The sequence below is a fragment of the Caloenas nicobarica genome, chromosome 3 (assembly GCF_036013445.1).
Source record: "Caloenas nicobarica isolate bCalNic1 chromosome 3, bCalNic1.hap1, whole genome shotgun sequence".
In the NCBI taxonomy this organism is placed as follows: domain Eukaryota; kingdom Metazoa; phylum Chordata; class Aves; order Columbiformes; family Columbidae; genus Caloenas; species Caloenas nicobarica.
The window spans coordinates 96,439,845-96,451,292 of record NC_088247.1 but is presented as its reverse complement, the minus strand read 5'-3'; positions in this window follow the sequence as shown (position 1 = coordinate 96,451,292).

Sequence of the window (11,448 nt, the reverse complement as noted above, 5' to 3'; positions counted from 1 at the left end):
ACTTCCGATGGCCAGCCACTACGCTCCTCGTCTTCAAGGCTCTCATCTCCTTTGCGAAACTTCTTGAACCACCACTGCACTGTACATTCATTAGCAGTTCCTGGGCCAAATGTGTTGTTGATGTTGCGAGTTGTCTCCACTGTTTCACAACCCATCTTGAACTCGAATAAGAAAATCGCTTGAATTTGCTTTTTGTCTAACATCATTTCCATAGTCTAAAATAAATATAAAATAAACAGCAAGTAATAAGTCAGTAGCAAAATACATAAAGTGAGAAAAGCACATTAAAATGACCTATAACATAACCATATTTATTTAAGAATGTATTCCATTATCAAATGGCAATTTTAAACAATATAAAAACCACAATTCCTTTTGCACCAACTTAGTATTTGTGGGAAAATTTCCAGAGGGAGTCTGGCTGCACCTTCTGATACACTATAGGACGAAGCAGTTTGTCTCCCCAGCATTTAGAAAGGTCACATACAGACAGTCATTTGGCTAAAAACCATCAAAACCACTTTTCTGAACCCAGTTTCTGTGCATCCCTATTAGATGCTGCAGAAGCAGCAGCATCGTACACTAAGGGATACGGATGCTCCTCACCTGATGATGCCTTTCTGTTTGCAATATGAACAGGCTCCGTGCACCGCTGCTGCTCACGATAGTGTCTTTCACTATCATCGCATTCTGACAGCTACCTGTGTTTCCTAATCCATTTCCCCCTTTTCCAGCGAAACCTGAAACCAGGTGAAACCTGCTCAGTGTCAGATTTCACTTCCAAATTGAAATTCAAAGCTAAAAGAAGCCCTGGGTCTTCCAGGGTTCACTAGTCTCTTGTCAGCCCAGGACCCAGACACATACCGACATAAGCCAATCAGGGCAGTATGTGGAAATAATGTGCCTCGAAGTCTTTCCTCATTGTTTTTGTCTGCCTTTACCTTTAAAACATTCATTTACTTAGTATCTTTCTCCTTCCTATTTGTGTGTCCTCTATCCACTAGAGTATATTGGTTGTGTTATTGCATCAAGGGCTTTACACATCTTAGGTACAGGACAAACGCTCATCTTTTAATCAGTGGCATAATTATGTAAGTTAAAATGTATGACAAAAATTCACATGATTCATAATTGTGTCCAAGAGAAACCTCTCACTGAATTGAGATGTTTTTTACTTGGGTGAAAATAAACAGGTCTGTCCAATTAGGCACAAAGTCTGAGTGTGGGGATTTTTTTATTACTATTTTAAAAATTTTTTTTGTAAAAAGGAGGAGTACCGGCAGTAGTTACTTTGGGTAATTCTGCTAAGCAGCTGGACTTTGAGGAGATTATGTAAGATTAACTAATTGACAAACTTCTGATGCTTGTTCCTTGCTAGCCATAATTTAATTCTGTATTAAAGTTTCTGGCTTTCACCCCTAGTCCCACATGATCTGTGTTTTGCGTAAGGCCAGGGATGGTGAGTAAACAGTAACTATGGTAATCCTGAAATTCCTCTGTTCCTGTGCCAGCTGTTTGACCCATCTACCTCCTAGGTGAATATTAGAGTTGCCTTAAGGCTGTTCTAGCTTCTGCCTGTTTGACTCCCACAGAAATATTCACACAGCTGGGAAGAACAAGACTGTCATTACTGCACGGGTTTTATTTATTGTTTCAGGGTAGTATTTATGCTGGCCTTATTTCACTGTTGTTTTGAAATCAAAGGTTTTCAAAAGTGGTAATTTCATGAAGAAACCAGGCAGTTGAAAACATGGCAGCTACAAAGCCCAGTATATTGAACACATCCAATCCTAGACATAAGCTGCATTAATTATAGCAATGGGAAAACAGGGAAAAGCACCCACGTGATAAGGCACCAGCTGTGAACAGTTCGATGGTCTACAAAAATGCTCCTACTGTTGCAACGGCTGGTGGAGTGACCTGGGGGGGCGAGGGAAAGTCATAGTGAGAAGTCTGAACAAAAATGCAAACACAGACCCAGCCACAGAGGCATATTTTATCACTGTTTAAGACTGTGACTTTTCCAGCATATCAAAATGACTGTCCTGCACTGTTCTGATGAGATCTACTGTGGAAAGTTCAACATTTGATGAGCCCCAGAAGGTCTCGCCTGGTGCCTGTGGTGGGAGTGGAAGTATGAGAGCAGAGTTAAGTTACTGTATCAAATCTGAGAAAAGTTTCTGATAGAAGATAACTGTGTTGTTGATTCCCATTGCTATACTTAAGGAAAGTAATGTTTCAGTCACAGCTGGAGCTCGGCTTCTTTCCTTGCCGGGCCCTTGGGAGGGTCACAGGCAAGTCCTGAAAACGTATGCTGACATCCATGGGGCAATTTAGCCTAATGAACCAAGCGGATGGACATGGCGGGGACAGAACGATGGGCTGTGTTTGCAGTTCTTGGTCCCCTCTGCGGTGCTCGGCTGGCACCTCAGCCCTGCTCCTGTCTTGTCTTTATCATCAAGCGCGGCTGTTGCCTTTCAGTCGCACTCACAGTTGCTAGCATAGCCCTGGAGTTGCTGCTTCCCCCTCTTCCCATCCTTTCACCAGCCCATCTCTGGGGGAAAGGCAGGTGGGGCTCTGAAGGCAGAGCTGGACAATAACTACTGAATAGTGCTGGGACAGGAGAGATGGCAATTTTAAAAAAATGGGCTAACTTAATATTGTAATCTCCTTTTTGATCCATCAAGTGATTCAATTGTTGCTGTTACTCCTGGAAGTGTGGAGTTACAGATGGAAATCTAGTTATGGACAATTTGCCAGTTGATGTTCACTGTGAGAGGCTGGTTCTCCCTTGCCTGGGTACATAAACAAAAACCTGCATGAGAGCAATGACACACTGACACAAAGTGCACAGTGCTGCTTCAGCACAAACTCATGAGATCTGCTGGCTCTTTCTTGAGCATCTGAATGAAGACTCCAGGGCTGGTGGGCATGGGGAGCATGTATCTGACAATGGGGTAGCTATCAGCTTCAACAAGAGCTGCATGTCTGCTCTCGGCTTCTGAAGCCCTCGCAGATGAGAAGGCAGCACGGTCTTCCTTCAGTCCCTTCCCACCTGCTGTGGTGGTGACACAGGACCTCACCAGCTAATTGACCTCCTCATTATTTTTGGCATAGGCATCTCTTGTACATCTTCAGATGTACAGATCTTCAGATACCATCTCCTGCTTTCACAAAGTGACAAGTGTCTGGACCGGATTTCATTGCTGGGCAGCCTTTATAACCCCCCAATAGAACTCCTCTAAGCACATCCTGCCAAAGGGAAAACTGAAATGGAGCCTCCGGTCCCATCCATCCTGCAGCTGGCTGATCCCCAAAGGGATACAGTGACCTCTACTTCTGCCTGGTAAAAGCTTGCATCCCCCTTGGTGGCCTTGTACTCTTACCTCCCTCATCTCTGCCCCTTCTCTGAAACCACAAAAGATCAGGCTGTGGTGCCCCTGGGCATGGAGGACACAAACTCCTATACTAAAGAAAAACCAGTCCTGCCTTTGGTTCTACCAACAGTTTTCACAACTGCATCCAAGCTGACCTCTGCTAAGGTCAGACGCCAAGACCAGCACCAACAACTCAGGTACAGTGCTGGTGACCAAAATGAGCCATCCTGGGTACCACAGCTGGGACACATTAGTCTCCCACTGGGATAAGCACTGCAAGGCAAAGGGAAAAGTCCTTCAAGCCAGGTATGCCATGGAAAGAGGGAGCCAAAAGCTTCACAGTGACCTCACTCCTCTCCTGAGATTGAAGTGGAGCCACATGCATTTCCCTGCCAAGGCAGCCACCAGTGTGAGCAGAGTACCAGGATTGATCTCTAACCCAGTGCAGCTCCTAGAAAAAGCCCTATTCTTCTAATACCTCAGGCATTGATCTTTCCATCACCACAATGATACCTCTCTGATGAGACCCATCATTTGTGCTCCTGCCTGACCTACATGTCTCTCCTGTAGGCTCTCACCTCTGCTGGACTTTTGACACTGGCTTTGCCTAGCCAGCACATTGGTACTCCTCTGATGTGGTGCCATCACGGTCCTGATGGGGTTTTGGGACCTGTTATGCAGATAGCAAGGACTGGTTTTCAGCCACTGAATACAAAGAAAGAGTTATTCTTCCCCACTGAGTCCCTGACCAGACTCGCGATACCAAAATAGCAATGAGGTTATCTACATGTTAAGCAATGCCAGCATTGTATCTTGTCACCTAGGGTCTCCTTGCCATAACTGGACGTAGCAGAAATCTCAGGATGGGTACAAGATAGCTTGAAGGACTAATGATTAGTATGTCCTATGCAGATACGCAGGGCTGGGGGATAAGATTTTTGGCATCCCAAAGAAACGCCATAATATGCAGAAAAATCCTGTCCACTCCTCATTCTGCCTCTCCTACAAACAAGGGTTATTAGAATTTGAAACTCTGTTTCAAAGGACACTTGCAAGAAATGAAAAACAGATCCTGGGGGCCCTGTCTGTGGCTTGATTATTTTCCCCTTAGCTTGAAATCATTCTTCCTATAGTTAAAAAAAAAAAAAAGGGAAAAATGGCAGTAGAGGACAGAGTCCCAAACTTCCATCTCTGTCTGATAATGTCACATTCGTTGTTTCATAATGGCTTGCCTTTATTTTCTGTTCACTCTGTATTATCTACTGGAAACTTGTTTACCATTAATTATTCACTAGAGCATTAAAAGGCCAAACTAGGTCTACAGAAAGAGTCCTTGTCTTGGATCATGTACCATGTCCGCACCTGCTTCGGTGGATCCCTCGCCTCTGAGTTTGGCTGCAGGCTCCATCAGAGCACCGGTGCCTTCGCCTGGCTACCTCGGCCTTGTGCCAGTCTGCCGCGAGCAAACCTGTGCAAAGCACCAGCCGGCAGGAGAAGGACTAGGCTCAGGAGAAGGGCAGTGCAATCCCTGACTTACCCACTGGAAACCCCTTACTCTCGCACTGAGGAAAGCTATTTCTTACCAGTCACCTTTAATGTCATCTGCGCTAATAAGTATTAAAAAAAAAAGCACCTGTTTATTTTCCCCATAACCTCCATGTTTCTTTGAGCTACTGTAGCCACCCTGGATCTCCTATCTATTCTTCATCTCATGATTTATCTGTTGCCTCCATTTTTCAGAGCTCCCAAAAAGCTGTGTGAGGAACGCAGATGACCATGAATGCTGGCAGGACCCCTTGAGAGGCAACGGGTGCAGCACTGGAAGATCCTGCTGCCAAAATCCTCCGTCCTCAAACTCATGTGTAAGCCGACCCACAGGAACTGCAGTCAGCAACTGTGTGCTTCACAATGGCACTAATAAATAGGAATTCATTTCAGTAGGCAATGATACCAGGTAACAGGACTTCCCAAAACAAAACCAGCTTGAATTTAAACTATTTATTTATCAACAGACTGGTGGATTTGTTTACTAGTGATCTGAAGGGCAGCCTGTCATATTTTGACCCAAATATTCAGTAAGGTGTCCCTGCTTCACATTTACATGTGGTGGATTTACTTTTCATGCACCTGCTATTACTGTTAAGTTTCACTGATAAGTAAAAGCAAAGCTTTTCTCTTCCAAACAGTTATTGAATTACGTTTGTTTTCTCATGCTTTTTGCTTGTCTCTCTGGAAAAGTTCTCAGGTTCACAGGCTTAATGCCTGAGTGATCCATGGAGCTCCATTTCCTGCACATTTCAGTGCTCCAGGTAACAAAAGTCGTCTCTTTCTGGTCTCTGAAGTGGAAAAGCTAACTGTGCCCTTCAGAAAGAAACCCTCTTTTGTTCCTACTTTATTACTTATGACTAACAACATTATGAAAGGTTTGCCATTGTATCTCTGTTCTTGCTTCTGGGCTGTATCACCGTGTGCATTCATGCTATGCTCCCAACTAAACATGCTCTTCACAGCATCACTTTGGACTGCATGGCACATACGATGCTTCAGGAAAAATTTTCATTACTTTGGTGAGACTGCGTGTTCTCAATACTCCAGGTAACTCTTCCCTGCTCAGGGAGGATTCTCCCGACAACCTCAAGGGTGGGTTTTACGGAGCAAAGGGTGCAGTTATTGTCATTGCATCTGCCTAGGGCAAAAGTTATCTCCAATTCACCACTGTCTGGAATTGCTTGATATTGATTCCTGTAAATTGTCTTATTTGTCTGAGGGCTGCCCAGATGAACAGCAGAGATGTGAGGACTCTAAATAGGAGTCAGCCACAGAGTTCAGAGATTAATCTGTCCCTTTGGGGAGCTGAGCAGCCAGCAATTCAAACAGCTTGTTGTAAGAGGCTTAACAATGCAGAACAGCTGATTTCAGATTCATCCGTTGAAAACATACATTCATGTTGTTGGATGTTGGAATAATGCTAAATCACTTTAATCTAAACCACATTTGATTATGACTTCCACAGTTTAAAGGGCACTGAATTAATCTTGTGAGTAACGGAGTTGCCTTGTAAAATGCATTTGTGTGATGTTGTAAGAAACTTGTGAGAAACTTCACTGTGAAGGGGGCAGCTCTTTGAACTTGTAAACCTTCACTGTTTAGAAATATATAGTTGTTTGAACATGAGTCTAAATGCAGCAGCATTTGAACAAACTGTTCCTCTGCTTTCCCATATTTTAATGTGCTCATCAGTGAATATTTATGTATGAACCCTGTAGAAAGTGCAGTCGTCATTTCTCAGCTGTCTCCAATTGGCAGATCGATGAAAAATTTGGTGTGCTCCCACTCAATTGAAAAAAGTAACTAACAGGCTGCTAGGTCGTTTTCTCTCAACGTTAATCCATCATTATCACCTGAAGTGCATTACTTTGAAGACTGAAGAAGGTCCATATTTCAATTTAAATGATGCCTAACAGGTATAAGCTTGACATTTTCAGTTCCCACTAAGGCTTAAAGAGCTGACAACATTTTATTTTGCTGAGAATATATCTTTTCCTCCTCAAGGATTTCTATACAAAAACCTAGCAGTAGGCATGCCTTTATGCTAACCAGAGACAAGTCTAGCCAGTTATTCAGAAATGCCTTCATTTTGTAGGGCTTTAAATTATCATTTTATTAGAAATAAGTTTTTACATACTTTTTCAATTTTTCTTTTCTGTTAATTCAAGGTCTGTTTTTTTTTTCCCTTGGTAGATAAGGTGCCTCCTTTGTTTGGGAAGGAAAGGCAGGAATCTGGTTTTGCAGCAGCCAGATGGGCTTCAGCCTGAACTTGTCATCTAGCATAGGTAAAGGAAGGCAGTAGACCCTTCTGGGTGAAACGGCAGAAATTATCTCTACAGAAATCCTTTTGGAGGTGTAACATGGGTTCTTCAAACTTGCTGTGGACCAAGTTCTGCTCTGTGCGGACATCAGGACTACCCACAAACAGAAGGACTGGGATGTTGCTGGTACCCTATACCCAGAAGGAGTTTGGAGAGGGATCCCACTTTATCAGAATACATTCAGACCTTCCTTGCCTTTCCCCCAAGGCACACATATGCACAAATGCATGCCAGGCGTAATACAGTTGCCAAAGGTTGAGAATGTCAGATTCAGTCAGGTCTCAAGAACTTGCAGATGTTTCAGATCAAAATGTTACCTTACAATAGGAATAATGAGCTGTTTGAAAGAATATTTTGGTCTGTGCCATTTGAACGGGAAAAAATATCTTTACTCGGGCATTCTGTTCATCTGAGCATCTTCAGCTCAAGCTCCTTCCCATAAGTTATCTGGAGAAGAAAGCTGGTGATTTTTCTCTAAAGATAGGTATAATTTACCACCTGAAAAAATGTCTAGATACACAGTAAGGTATTCTGAACAAATGTTGAGCGATCTGTTCCCAGTGCTGATGGGCTGGGGTGCAGGCACCAGTCACGCTACGTACCCCACAGGGCCAGGCAGCAGGTGCAGAGACATCTGTGGTAGGAGGAAATCTGGGGAAATGTACTCCCAGATGCACTTTATTTCACCTTGGGCACAGCAGAAGCATGACTTGCGGCAACCAGATGGACTCCAGTCTGGATCTGTCACGTAGGGAAGATGGTAGCTTCATTTCAGAGAAAGGAAGGAGCTGCAGCTGTTAGAGACCTGCTGCCTAAAAGGTCGTGGGAGAAGATGGAAAGCATTTTTACACAGCATCCCGCTCTTCTTGGGAGAGTCCTGGGCCACAGCTTTTGCTGGAAGTAATTCACTCTCTGTTTAACTTTGAGGATTTTTTTCCTCCTCACTCTACCACTCCTTAGAGAATTTATCTCATGCTGAGCGGTTTTGCATAATTAATTATTAACGATACGTTATTTCAAAAAACGTGCTTTGAATTCACTTCCTTTTGTTTATTTTATGGAAAAAAACCCCAACTTTTCACCCAATTGTAGTGTTTCCTTTACTAACATATTTTGCATGAGACATTGGTTTTTTATGGGAAATTACATAGCTCACTAGCCTCTGGAATAATTGTATCCAACAGTGCAATCAAATAACAGCCAATAAATAAAAGGAATTTTAAGGTACAAAATCTTAATTGAGCCTGTCTCCCAAGATATCCAATTTTTGGATGCAACTTGCCAGCTCAGCAAAATCTAACTTACCTGCTTTGCCTGAAATGTTTACCCATCAGAACGACTTATTCCTTTGTGTAGCAGAATATTAAATATTTTTAAACGTACTGTATTAATACACTGACCTTTTAAAGATTATTCTCAAAGGGGACTAATGAAGACACACACAACAATAACATTCATAAATAGAAAGGCTGAAAGAGGACAGGCAATTGAACAGGAACACCAGGTTAGAACCTGGAAATTTGTGCAACTTCTTTAGAAGTTACTGATGTATACTTTCCTGTCTTCCACAAGCTATAAAACATCACTAATCTCATTCTATTTTTTCTACCCATCTCAATTTATACTGCGTTCCTCAATGTGGTAGCTTAGCCTTATTATCTCAAAGCATTATATCTATTCAGATATATCATCATTAGGTGACAGGTGGCTTATAAAAATAAAATTCAGTAAGACGAATTTGTGGCCACGTATTTAATGGTCTGATTCTTATGAGATATTATAAATTTATTTCCACTGCTTGTGCTGGTGGTGCACATTAGCAAAAGAGCTGATAATAAGTACTTAAGACCATTTAAACATACAGATGGAGGGAGAGAGAGATATATAAATATATATACATGTTTAAGGACATAAATATGTACAAATTCAGATGATGTTCTTTGAAGAAAACAGTGGGCTGCTCAGAGGATGAAGTAGAAGGCCTAGTAAAAGGGGCCAAGTTTAGGCTTGAAAGCCAGCATTTTGTATACGAGGAAAAACCATTATATCTATGTGTATGTATAAACACATATGCACATATATCTTTAGCTCAGAATATATCTTTATTTCCTTGCACTGAAGGCAGAAGACCCAGCCAGGCAGGTAACATTGGCCAGACTTGTGCTAATGCCCCAAGTGTCTGCCAAGTGAAAATCTGCTGAGTCTCGTGTAACCTGGTGGCTCTCATCTCTGCTTCCCTCAGCTGCATTGCCAGAAAAGACACAGTGCTCAGAGCCCCTCTTTCATAGTGTTAGAGCTGAGACCCTCTGAGGGAGTATTCGTAGATATATCATTTCTATTCTTCCCACGTGTTTTAAAATCCACGCTCCAAACCCTTGTGCATTGTCCTTTTCTGTCGATCATTCACGACCAAGTGAACTGAAGGACTATGAATAATGGTAATGTGAAAAGCAGCAGGCAAATGTAACCTACAGCAATGCTGGGTGGGGAGCAGCATCTCTGACTGGATCTGGCTTGTGTTTATATGGGTTGCTATTAATAATAAACAAGTCTCTACTCCTTTGCCATATGATAAGCATCATGTTCAGTATAGAGTTTCAAGATTTGGATCTGTCGTTGAAACCTCTGAAACAATACATACGTGATGAGATCTGAACCATCCGAACTGCTGGAAATACAACTGTTCTGCAAAGTCCATCGCAAAGCCAGGTGCTGCTGCCATGGAAGCAACATTTACAGGCTCTCCAGAGGAAAAAGGTCATGCTGGGCCAGGGTGGTTTTCAGTACTCAGCTCTCCTTTGGTGATATTGTTAGACATAGAGAATATTTAAACAGGGTTTATGGCAGCTGGTAAATCAACTGCCTTGAAATGATATGTATAACAATGGAACCAAGGAAAGACTAAAAATATAATCCCTAATCTAAAGCATCTGACATGTTTTCTGGACAGTAGTTTGGTATTACCCAGATGTATGCTCACAGAGCTGTCTATGCAAATCAAAAGCATCCATCATATTGAAAGGAGTGTAATTATGAAAGTTTTGCTTTTCTAGTCAAGCTTTAATTTCATTTATTCCTGATTTCACACCACTTAGCCTTTCCTTTTCAATTACTTTCTGTCACATGTCTATCACTCCAAAGTTATGAGAATCACAACTGCAAAAGAACACAAAGCTGATTCCTAAAGGTAGAGATGAAAATATTAAAACCCCTGTGTTTCTAATGGAATGCATTCCTTAATCCTTGCAATGTTTTTCATTTGTGAATTTATTAAAACAACGAGTGTTAATGAGTATGAGTACAGTGATGCGTGTGTTGCCAGATCCCAAGGACACTTGAGACCTGCCACCCCCCAGCCCGCAGTGCGGCTTGGACGGGCTGCTTCCATAAGCCTTAGTATCTCTGCTTGGTCATGCCAAAATACTGACAACCCGTGGTTTAAAGCTCAGCAGCAGTGTCACGCTGGCTTTCTACAACACATGAGCAGTAAAAGTTGATAAGTCCAGGCTATTTACTCACTGTTTTTCTGTTGCACGGTTTATATTGATACGACGTATATTTAGCTGTGGCCCTGCGCATCCGATACCTTTAAAGGATTGAGTTCATCTACAAAAAACCTTGAAGACTGTTGCACTTGGCTGAAATCTGTATTCCTGTGACAGCAAAGTGCCTTAATGGTGCCTTCATCCTTTAAACAAACGATAACTACACCAACATTCTCTTTTAAAATAGCTATACCTCTTCCGCATCTAATTGTTTTGAATTTAAGATGCTGCCGAAGACTCCCTTTCAAAATTCTAGGTTAAAAAAACCCCTTGCTATAAAGTCAACAATATGAAAAAAAGCCAGTGTTAAGCAGTTCTGTTGTGCTTGCAAGTAATTATTTGCAGTGCTGGTTTGGCGAGGGATGTTGGTGCCCAGGGTCTGGGCCCGGCTGGCACCGGAGCACCTGTCCCTACAGCAGCTGCAGAGAGTGGCATCTCGCCCTGCGAGGAAGGAAAACTGCAGCGTGGAGGTGACGGTGGCCACGGTCACCTGTAAAGAGAGAACAGTGAAATATTACTTGCTCATTCCCCTGCCAGGTCTGGGAGGTCTTACTTGAGATTTCTAAACTTTGACGAAGAACTCACTGAAGGCCACCTTTTCTTAACGTACAAAAATTGTGTAAGGAGAAAGAATAATTTTATATATATATGTAATAT